The following is an 11,908-nucleotide window of genomic DNA, read 5'->3' as shown; positions in this document are numbered from 1 at the left end:
GCAAATAATGTGAAAGAGATCAGGTCCTACTCGTTCTATATATTGACCATATTTGTACCAGCTTAGGTGAATATCAAGAATTATTTGTGATCATCCAAAAATTAGTAAATTAGTTTCAAATTTAGAAATAATATTTATAATTGTAAAGTGCATAAGCGCCACATATAATCTCTTTAAAAAAAATAAGTTATAAATATTAGATCTACATAAAAATAATAATTAATTTTTTAATAATAGATCCTAATTTTTTTAAAACGATTGCGCAGTATTTGTGTACTTTATGACTGTATGTAATATTATTCTTTTAAATTATAGCGTTCAATATTTGCTATTTATATATATATATATATATATATATATATATATATGGGTAGTGTTACTATGTCACCCAATTTGCCTACTTGGTGTGCCCCTAGTGCAAATGGTATTTTTTTTTTTTTACTTTTTATTTCAAATATTTTTTAAACATATTTACACATTTTTAAAAAATAAGAAAAAACACTAATATAAATAGTCACTTTTTTAATTATTAAATTAAAAATAAAATAAAATATATAAACAGTCAAATTGATAAGGCAAACTCAAGGGACATAATATCATTTTCTTTATATATATATAAAGTACGAAGTACTAGTCCTGCTGCATTCTATCAATATTTTGTTATAATATAATTTAAATAATTGATTTTTTTCCCATTGGTTAAAACCTTCAAATATTTTAGATAAGAAAAATACTCCAACTGCAAAGAAATTTTATAAAAAGTAAATTCAAAAACTTATGTAGCATGATATAATATATTATATTGGTAGATATTTTTATTATAAAGTATATCAATTACATATTATATGAAATTATGTTAATTTATAAATTTAATTTTATAAAATTTATTTATAGTTATAATACTTCTCTTTAAATAATTAAAATTTAACGTCATATATGTATCAGTACTGTAGTAATATGGGTTTATACATGTCGTGCAAAAGTTAAAAAAGAACTATAAGGAGAAAAAGATCGTGCATATATTAGGCCGATTTGATGGAAGAATACTTTTATCTCATTATTATAATTTTTTTAAATTTTTATATAAAATATAATAAATAATTTAAATTTTTTAAATCTTAAACATAATAATAATATTAAAAAATAAATATTTTATTAAATTTTTAATTTTTATCTAAAACCATTTCACCTCATTATATAATCCAAATAACCTAAAGCTCAACATGATTTAGAAAATAGAAAATTTTAAGGGTACTGATAATGTGTACAGAATAATATTTTATATTTTTTAAATACTAGAAAAATACACAAGAAAAAAAATACAAAATGCTATTGATCATACACATTCTCGATTCCTTTCTCCAAAATTTAATCTCTCCCTTAGGCAATAATTAAAAACTTGTTTAGATGGTGAGATGGGATATATAGTTTTAGATTAAAGTTAAAAATTAAATAAAATAATATTTTTTAATATTATTATTATTTAAAATTTAAAAAAATTGAATTGAGATTTTAAAAAATTAAATTATTTATTATATTTTATATAAAAATTTAAAATAATTATAATAAATAAAATGAATTGAAAATATTTCTCAATTCATACCGGCGTTAAAGTCATGGTTGATCAATTAATCCAAACTGTCGGCTACAACAAAGTCAATCAGCGTGGAATGTCAACAGTCATATGTTCCCACAAGCCACACCTTGCTGGCGACAGCTCTACTTTGTTTTCCTACCTAGTCTTTTAAACCAGGTTTAGTTCATTTTTTATTTTTTTTTATCATCCGGTCATGGCAATCAAGATGCAACGATTGGGTTATGAAGGGATATAATAAGGTTTGAAGGAATCAGTAATCCATGCGAATGATGCAAAGATTAGATTAGGTGCGGATTATGAGAGCTAAATCGAATTGATTAGAGGTGTAGAGGTGAGTGAGTCATCTGCATGCTGCAAGCTCGAGTTTCTAAAACAAGTTATTATCTTATTATTATCTATTTATTATTTATAAAAAATATAAAATTTTTTATTTTTTTATTATTTTTTTAACCTTTTTAATTATTAAGAAAAATTAAAAATATATAATTTTATTAATAATTATTAAGTAAAAAAAATTAAAAAAATTAAATATAAAAAAATAATAAATAGATAGTAAGATAATTGTAACTACTTTTTCTTAAAAAAAAAAAAAACAAAGACTGTACGCCGAGGCCAGAAAAGTTTCCTATTCTGGGAATCTACAAAGCTCAGAGACTGCACGAATACTTGATGCTTTTTATAAAAAAAAAAAAAAAATTTCCCAAAAGGGGGCGGCCCCCCTCTATTTTATTCAAATCCTCACTCTTAAGGAAGGTGGGGGAAACTAATAACTACAAAAATCAAAGAAAGCCAAACAACCATAAAAATATAGAGAAACGCTTCGTATCGGACATATCTTTAAAATAAAATAAACAGAGACGAATTAAGAGTTGACACCTAACTTTCTCTTAAACAAAGATGTAGATTGCACCACAGGAGATAATTTTCCATTTTAATCTGGACAACACCTTCATTCTCTCTCTCTCTCTCTCTCTCTCTCTCTCTCTCTCTCACTGAAAAGCCATCTGATTCTCTCATACTGAAGCATCACGATTCACGAATCAACACCAAAAAAATATATTTTTTGAAGGATTTTTCAGCCCCAGTTTCAATTTTCAAGTGGTGAGATTTATTTTCTCATAATTTTTCCTTTATTATTTATTTAACTTAAGTATGTCTAGTTTCAGTTTTGAGCCCCAGTTTCGGTTTGAGGTTCGAAATTAGGATTTTCTTAGCTACAAAGAACCATAAAATTCCTACTAACAAGCATTCATTTTGAAGATTATTACTCGATTATTTTGCTGAGGATTAGGGTTTTATTTATTTTTATTCTTTTCCTAATTTTCATTTCGGTGGGAATATTTTCGTAATGATCTTTATCTTTGTTTTTGTTGTAGGATTTTGGCTTGGCTTCGATTTACCATTGTTCGCACATTTGGCACAGTCAACACTATGGTATTAAATTTGTTTGGTTTTCTATTGTTTGCTTACAATTCTCTTTTTGTTGTAATCTAGAATGAAATTTGTGAATTAAATTAATTTGATTAATATCTAAATCTATGTCCATCTAACTCAGCAATTAAATAATTAAAAACTGAAAATAGGTTGGCTGGATTGGTAGATAAAATTTTTCAAACAAAAGGGTGATGGGTGTTTAGTAAATGAGTCTCCATAATCACGCCTTCTTTTATTTTGCATAATATTATCTTAGTACATGCGGAATAAGGTTTTGAATATTTATTTAGAATCTTTTGAGGGGCATATGCATTTGGCTATTGAAAAGCATTTTTTTTATATGTTATTTTAAGGGTTTTATATTTTATTGATTACATTGTTTTATGTTGGGACGAAGGATTTTGGGTGGAGTTCGGATAGTGATGACGTTGAGATAGTGACGAGTAGAAACTGTCCACAAGGCATTGTAAATGAAGCTATTGAGGATGAAACAGTAGAAGAGCAATGTGATGTGAGCATCAGAGATGGATTGGATGTGGGAGATGACGTTAATTTGGGAGATGGTGATGGAGATGGAGTGAATGAGAGAGATGGTGATGGAGATGGAGTGAATGTGAGAGATGGAGATGGAATCAATTTGATTTCCACCTCCAATAGTGGAAATCTTGAACCGTTCGTTGGGAAGAAATTTGATGAGGTTGAGGATGCCCAAGCATTTTACAAGGCGTATGCAAGATGAAAAGGTTTCGCAATGAGAACCAACCATACGCAATTATCCAGAGAGGACAGAAAATTAGTTGGAGTGCATTATGTTTGTACAAGTGAAGGATTTAGGCGTGAAAGTCTCAAACAAAAAGAAAGAAAAAGTCCCGAACTTGCGGAAACAAAGATTGGTTGTAAAGCTACCATGTGTATAAAAAAAGATGGTAAAAGGTGGATAGTATGCAAGTTTGTGCCTGAACACAACCATGTGCTACTGACACCCAGAAGTACGAGTTTGCTCCATGGACATAGAGGAGTGACGCGTGTGCAAAAGAAACTCATTCTCACTTTGAATGAGTCCAGCATACCGACAAGGAAGATAATGTCAGTTTTGAGTAAAGAATCAGGTGGTGATTTTAACACAGGTTGTATTAGTAAGGACGTCAAAAATTATTTGGGAAATAAAAGAAGAAAATTGTTTGAAGAGGGAGATGCACAAAGGTTGTATGCATACTTTCTTGATCGACAATGTAAAGAACCTGAGTTTGTTTATTCCATGCAAATTGATGAGAATGGGTGTATGGGAAGCTGTTTTTGGGCAGATGCAAGATCAAGGTTTGCATATCAATATTTTGGAGACGTTGTCACATTTGATGCGACGTACCTCACAAATATTTATAAGATGCCATTTGTGCCGTTTTCAGGAGTTAATCATTATCACTAAATCATAATGTTTAGTTATGCTTTATTAGTCAATGAAACAGCTGAATCCTATATATGGTTATTAAGGACATGGCAGGAAGCAATGCTTGGGCGCGCCCCAGTAACTATTATTACTGATGATGACAAAGCCATGGCCAAGGCCATTGCACTGGTACTCCCAAATACAACTCACCGATTGTGTTTGTGGCATATTTTGTAAAAATTTTCAAAACATTTGGCACATGTTTATAACAAGTTTCCGGGCTTTCAAAAAGAGTTCCGTCATTGTATTCATGAGACAATAACATGTGATGAATTTGTGGAGGAATGGAGTTCAACAATGACAAAATATGGTTTAGTTGGTAATGATTGGCTAGAAAATCTTTACAACCGACGAGAGAAGTGGGTTCCGACGTACTTGCGAACCACGTTTTGTGCTGGTATGTCAACCACACAAAGGAGTGAGAGTATGAATAAATTTTTCAAGGATTATGTTCGTTCAAGCACGATGGTGAGTGATTTTGTTCATCAGTACGAGAAAGCCTTAGATGCACGATATTTTAAAGAAAAAGAGAAAGATATGAAAACGAAATCGACAAAGGCAGTTTTGAAAACATGTTGGGCAATTGAGGAAGAGGCGGCCTCAATGTATACAAGGAAGTCATTCGAAATCTTTCAAGATGAGCTATTTAATAGCCAGCGATACAAAGCGTCCAAAGTTCAGAAAGAGGGTGAAAGTAAGATGTATGCGGTGGCACCTAATGGCAAAGAGAAACGTATTTATTATGTGACTTTGGAGAGTGGAGAAGTGAAGGCAATATGTACATGTCATATGTTTGAGTTTTTGGGCATTGTTTGTAGGCATATCCTCTGTGTTCTAACAAAGAAATCAAAATTAGATGTTGTAACAGCCCGCTAGAAATTCAATTGTGAAATTTCTATTAACTTTAAGAATCTAGTGAAAACCCCATAAGTTTTCACGAATCCATTAATCATATAGGTTTTTGTCTAACTACATAGTTAGTGTTATTATTTACTATGGTATCAGAAGTGTGTTTTTGATTATTGGAGATAGTTAGAAGTGTCAAAATGTATTATGGTTTGTGCCATTAGACTCGGAGGGTTATTTAAAGTCTTATGGCGCAATAACATTTTTTCATATTTTCGGTCAAAACGTCTGTTTAAAACTGTAGATATTATTGGATAAAAAGAAATATCTTGAGGTAATTTTCTTGGATATTATTGGGTAAAAATATCTTGAGTTGATTTTTGTAGATATTATTAGGTAAGAGAGTCCTACACTCCACTCTCACTCCGGTAAGAGAGTCTTACACTTAACTCTCACTTCGGGTAAGAGAGTCCTACACTTAACTCTCACTCCAGCCTCATCTCTTCCATACCTTATCCACAAATATCTCCAGCCATCCCTCCCCACGAAATTATCTTCATTTATGCTTTCTATTGAAAGAATACCAAACACTCTCTCTCGGACAGCTTTTAGGAGTTCTTTTGCACACCCATTTCGAAGCTTTTGTAAGTGTTTTATCATAAAGTCTCCTTCATATAAGTTGTTCCTCTTTGAGTCTAGTTTCCGTAGATGTATTTTTTGTATCATTCCATGGTCATTTGGTCGGTCAAAAGTATTTTTAACCATAGAAAGGTCATTCTGGGCGTGAATCTGGAGAGTATGTTATAGTTTGGAGTTTTTGACCAAGCTAATGGATAGATATTGGTCCGAAATTTTTATGGAGTATTGTTAACATGTATATATGACTATTGGTTGAGGATTTTTGCATGATTAAAGGTTTTGATGAAAGATTTTCTTAGATTTAGAAACTTAGAAACTGGAAGAGGAAAAACAGTTTCTGTTTTGAGAAAGTTTAACTCTTTGGTGGTCTAAACCTATTCTAATGATTTTAATAATTTATTGGAGGATCCTAAGTATCTTATATACATGTTATATTATTATTTTGAAAATATTTGATGTTAGTTTCAAAGATATGAAATTTTATGCAAAGAGATATTCAAATAAGCCAAAGTGTGGATATTCTTGGCTAAATTTATGGTTTGGTTAATTTCTAACCATGTGATCTTGAATTAGAAGCTTATATATGTTTTAGGACATCTTTTTAAACCATGTGATGGTTTGGTTTGAAGATCATATGATTATAAGTCATAGATCAAGAGATTTATCAAAACTAGTTGAGGAAAAAGTTTCTGTTTTTAGACTAAGTGTAAAACCAAAAACTCCAAATGTTATTTTGTGATTTTGGTGACTTTAGTTCGATGATTTAAAGCATGGTTGATGTTAGGATGATATTATGAATATGTTAGAAGTAAGATTTGATTTTTGAAATTCTTGGAGATGTTTTGATTTAAGGTCAAAACTTGTGATTCAAGTGCTTGGATTTTTTACAAAAAAGTTTAGTGTTAATTATTAGCTTTTTCTAAATGGATGTTTTAAGTATGATTTTGAACTTAGGATTGGAAGATGTTTGTTGCAAAATTTTGGTTTAAGCATGAGTTTTGAAATTGGAAGGAATTGCAACAAAAATCAAGGGAAATGGCCTATGGATGTTTCGGCCATAATGTGTTCTTCATAGTTGTGTTTTGTTTTAAATTTTTCTGAGTTGATATTTAAGTTTATGACAAAATTTACATGAGGAATGTAAATTTTGGAAACTTTTGGAGTTAGTATGCAAAATCCTTAAGTTATGGGTAAAACGGTCATTTTCTCACATGTAGAGAGTAAAATGAAAATTTTACTTTTTAAGTTAGTATTTTCCATATTTCAAATTATTAGTGATTTAGTTCTAACTTTTAGAATCACTAATTACAGTTCCTCGTGATCGCACTTGAAGTTTTATAAGAAACGCGGAGATCGAGGTAAGTTAGCTTTTAACTTACTAGCAGTCTACTGTGTATGTGTGCTAAGTAAAAGAACTACAGTGTATGTATGTACGTTATCATATGTGTCATGCCATGTCAAGTTATCATGTAATTGTCTATTATACAGAATTTATTCTGTCATCAATTTTTATCTGTTACATAATATATTCTGTTATATATTACTGTACATTACAAGTACGTCATGCTAAGTATGTCATCAATTACATGTAAGTCAAGTCATGTAATATTCACTGTTGCAAGTATGTCATGTTAAATATGTTGTCTATTATATGTTATGCCATGTTACGAAATGTTTATATCTCAAGTTGGTCATGTATTCTAAGTTATGTTCAAGTCACGTTATGTTACGTCAGGACTTCAGTCCTTTCGTATTCTAGTCACATTTCATATTGAGTACATTATGATGTGTAGAATACATGGGGCCACAACAACTGTGGAGTATGTATTTTTCATGTTAAGTCAAGTTTGTGTAGAATACATGGGGCCACAACAACTGTGGAGTATGTATTTTTCATGTTAAGTCAAGTTTGTGTAGAATACATGGGGCCACAACAACTGTGGAGTATGTATTTTTAATGTTAAGTCAAGTTTGTGTAGAATACATGGGGCCACAACAACTGTGGAGTATGTATTGTTAATGTTAAGTCAAGTTTGTGTAGAATACATGGGGCCACAACAACTGTGGAGTATGTATTGTTAATGTTAAGTCAAGTTTGTGTAGAATACATGGGGCCACAACAACTGTGGAGTATGTATTTTTCATGTTAAGTCAAGTTTGTGTAGAATACATGGGGCCACAACAACTGTGGAGTATGTATTTACACGTAGAATACATGGGGCTACAACAACTGTGGAGTATGTATTTTTCATGTTAATTCAAGTTTCAGAGCAAGTTTATGCTAAGTCAAGTTCAGTTCATGTTTCAATTTAAGTTATGTCAATTATGCTATGTTGTACGCTAAGTTATTCTTTAATTACTTATGAATTTGATTATGCATTTATGCTTTTACTGTCATCCATGCATCATTAGTCTGTGTGGAAGTTTTTTGTTAACTTGCTGAGATTTGTAATCAAATCTCACTGTGGTAGTCTCAACTACCATTCCTCACGAATGATAGATCTTGTTACAGGACCTGAAGGAGGACCAGGAGCTGACCAACTAGACACAGTCGACTGAACGACGGTGCGTCGTTAATGTTAATATAGTAGTTAAATTACTACTTGTACGATGGAGTTGCATCTCCAGTACTTTTGGATCATAACTATTTTGGAATAGTGCTGTGATCTTAGTTATTCAATGGATCTTTATGTATGAAGTATGTTTTAAGTATTTGGATATTTTCAGTTTGGTGCATAGTATTGCTAAAGAAAAAAATTATCCGCTGCGAATATTGCATAATGTTAGATGCATGTTAGGATTATTGCATCTTATATGTCATGAACGGGGGCAGGTAACCTTGTGTTGCATGTCTCGACGCTTCAAATGTCCGTCCGATCCCAAACGGAATTTGGGGGCGTCACAGATGTGTTGCCATATCATTATGTGGTAGAGCGATGGACAATCAATGCTAAGAGTCGAGCTATACTTGAAATACCAGTTTCTGAGGGGCATGTAATGACACAAGAAGATTCGATAATGCGAAAAAACAAGTTGATGATGCAGTTTTACGATATTGCAGAACTTGGCTCACAATCAAGTTTTGCAATGAACCACCTTTCTCTTACCTTGGAGAAGGTCCACAACGAGTTGTTTTTAATGGAAAATATTGGAGAAAAAAATTTTGAAAGAGATATGTCACATGCAGATTCCCCTATGTTAAGATCATAAGTAATATCAAATTTCTCACAAACTATACAAGATCCTCAACGTGTTCCGACGAAAGGAAGACCGAAATCCTTGAGAGCAAAGAACTCGAAAGAAACTCAGTTAGTGAAGAAAAGGCGTTGTAGTATTTGCAAGATTGAAGGTCATACAAAGAACAATTACCCATCGATCGGGTATAGTAAATTTCTCAAAAAAATTTCTTGTGTTATAATATAATAACTTAATTTTTGATGCTTTTATTGTCTTTCTTTCATGTAGGGATCTTGGAAATATCAATGACAACATATCACAACGAGTTGATATTGAAGGACGTTTCACATCCGGTTACTGTTTAAGTTCCAAATCATTCATATTTGTGTTGGTAAAAGTTGAGAATAATACAATTTTGTTATAAACTGGCTGAACCGTATGCTTCCTAACCATCCAAAAGAAAATATTCTATTAAGTTCCAAATGCTTGACTTAGCATCAATTTTTCTTTGGATACTCCTGCAATTTAGCATTTATTTTTCCTCACATGGCAGGTGACTTTGGAGCTACAAGTAACCAAGCCCAAGCAAGAAGAGCTGCTAATGAACGTGACCAATAATCTGATTTATTTGTAGTAGAGAGGTCTTCTGCCAGTGTTTGAAGTTGTATGGACTTTATATTCGCCAAACATCTTGTTAAATGATGGTTCACTTGAAAGTAGAGATTATGATTTGCATAAGAAACCCATATTAATAGATAATTTTTGCCAGGTTCTTATTTCTTGGTTTTTTAGTCATTCAGTACTCATTTCTGTACATGGTTTCTTTACTTATTTTAACAGCTTAACTTCAAGTCCTCAAATCGGTACTGGAACTATGGTAAAAGGAGATAATTTCATATTGCTTTTTATTTTTTTATAGTGGGGTGGGTGACACTGTGTAGAGTAGAGGAGTTATTGGCCTGTTGAATAAGTCAAGTAGGACAATTTAGTGTGGAGGTTGATTCTGTTTTGTGTAATGTTGTGTGTGAGGAAGGCATACCAACGAAAGGCTCATACGCATTCTAGTTATTTACTTATCAAAATAATAGTAATTTTTCTTGTTTTTTATCTCATAACACAGGTTTTGTTTTTATTAATAAAAATGGACTTATATAAAAAGGCACCTATTTCTGTACATGATTTATCAATTTTTCGTCACCAAAGGAGATCCAATATATTATTTAGATGCACAATCCGACAAGCAAAAGGACTCAAAAAACGTTAACTTCAAGCTTATCCATTAACATTACATCACTGGCTTTGTTTAGCGATAACAACATTAACTTCAAACAAACAGCATCAAGCTCATTTACTTGAGCAGTTACATTCAGATTGATGGTCCCGAACACACACAGATCCTACCAACATTAGCATTGGGGCTGACATACATGATTATTGTTCAAATTATAAATAATTATAGCACAAAGCACAATGGTACATAACCATAACAAGAATAATGTTCCCTTGTACTTCTTTTCTAAAAGTTTAAATTTTGCTTCTTCAACCATTACACACTCTTGGTTGATCCTGTCGTTCTTTCTTTGAACTAACTCCAATGTCATTTTGCAACAATGGTTTAGTTCTTGTTCAAAATCAATCCATTGAAAAAATGAGCATTGTCTCTTCATCTTATAGTTTGGAAAATTTAAGAACCGTCTGCTAAAGCTAGTATCTTTGGCAGAGATCCTTAGCTTTGCTGGAATCCCACAATGGCAATGTGGTATTGCACCACTGTCATCATCATCATCATACTGCATCTTCATATTGATTAATAATAGACAGTCCAAGCAATAAGCATGCATATCAATATTTATTAACAACCAATACACAGTCCAAGCAAAACTATTCAAATTTACACAATATATTGCCGAAATTATCTGCAGAACATTTAGTACATGCACTTTCTTATCATAAAATCCATTTTAAATATAACAATGTTAAAACATGAATATACATAATTCCAAACATCAGTAAGAGTTTTATGACAGCAAATAATATACGAGTTTCGAGCTAAATATGTAACCATCAGGTATTGAAATTTACTCTTCAAACCTTTAAATATAACAAATTATACAATAAATTCAATTCAGGTACTAAATAATGGCAGCTGCTACAATAGCCTTGGTTTATTAAGAAATATACGTGATTTTTTTTCCCTTTTTCCTTGTTGTAAAATGATGGAGGGTTAAAGTTTTTATGGGTTTCAGTTTTTTGGGGGGGGAGGGACAGAGGGATTCGAATAATCTCAGATCACGTATGGCTGCGACGTAGAGAGATCGGCAACGTAGAGAGATCGATTTCAAGCAGGCGTGGGTTCTGGGTTTCTGGGTTCTTGAAGGAGGAGTGGGTTCTGTATAAAAGAGGGGAAAGCAGAGAGAGAGAGAGAGAAGGAGCAGATCACGCATGGCTGCTCACGTATGGCGTGACGTAGAGAGATCGGGGAAGGAGACGTGGGTTCTGAATAGAGAGAGGACCAGTAGAGAGAGAGAGAAATCGTGTTGCGTAATCTATCCGTATGAGACGATAGATTGGGTGCGATGCGGTTTGTTGGGGAGAAAGAGTATCCCTTACGTGTCAGTTCGTAATTGGTTTTCGTTTATCTCACATTAAAGGAGTATCCGGTTTAAAGATTTTCTCAAAAACAAATAACCCAAAACCAAATAAATCAATGACCCATAACGTGGAAAAAACCAGCTAAAACGTTCAACACGGGCCTTTATGAACTCATC

The 11,908-nt window shown here is 32.1% G+C and overlaps 2 long non-coding RNA genes across 2 annotated transcripts; both read left to right on the top strand.

The window, feature by feature from the left end:
- Positions 1-2,541: 2,541 nt before the first annotated feature.
- On the top strand, positions 2,542-7,321 carry LOC122281106. The gene is made up of 3 exons (XR_006230154.1): positions 2,542-2,698; positions 2,974-3,031; positions 7,275-7,321. It is a non-coding gene; the product is annotated as an uncharacterized LOC122281106 (long non-coding RNA).
- Positions 7,322-8,744: 1,423 nt separating this feature from the next.
- LOC122281104 lies at positions 8,745-9,916 on the top strand. Its single transcript, XR_006230151.1, has 2 exons — positions 8,745-9,343; positions 9,429-9,916. It is a non-coding gene; the product is annotated as an uncharacterized LOC122281104 (long non-coding RNA).
- The last annotated feature ends 1,992 nt before the right edge of the window (positions 9,917-11,908 follow it).

This window comes from Carya illinoinensis, chromosome 11, assembly GCF_018687715.1.
Source record: "Carya illinoinensis cultivar Pawnee chromosome 11, C.illinoinensisPawnee_v1, whole genome shotgun sequence".
NCBI classification, from domain to species: Eukaryota; Viridiplantae; Streptophyta; class Magnoliopsida; order Fagales; family Juglandaceae; genus Carya; species Carya illinoinensis.
Note: the sequence above shows the minus strand (reverse complement) of the source record. Positions and strands in the feature narration are given on the sequence as shown.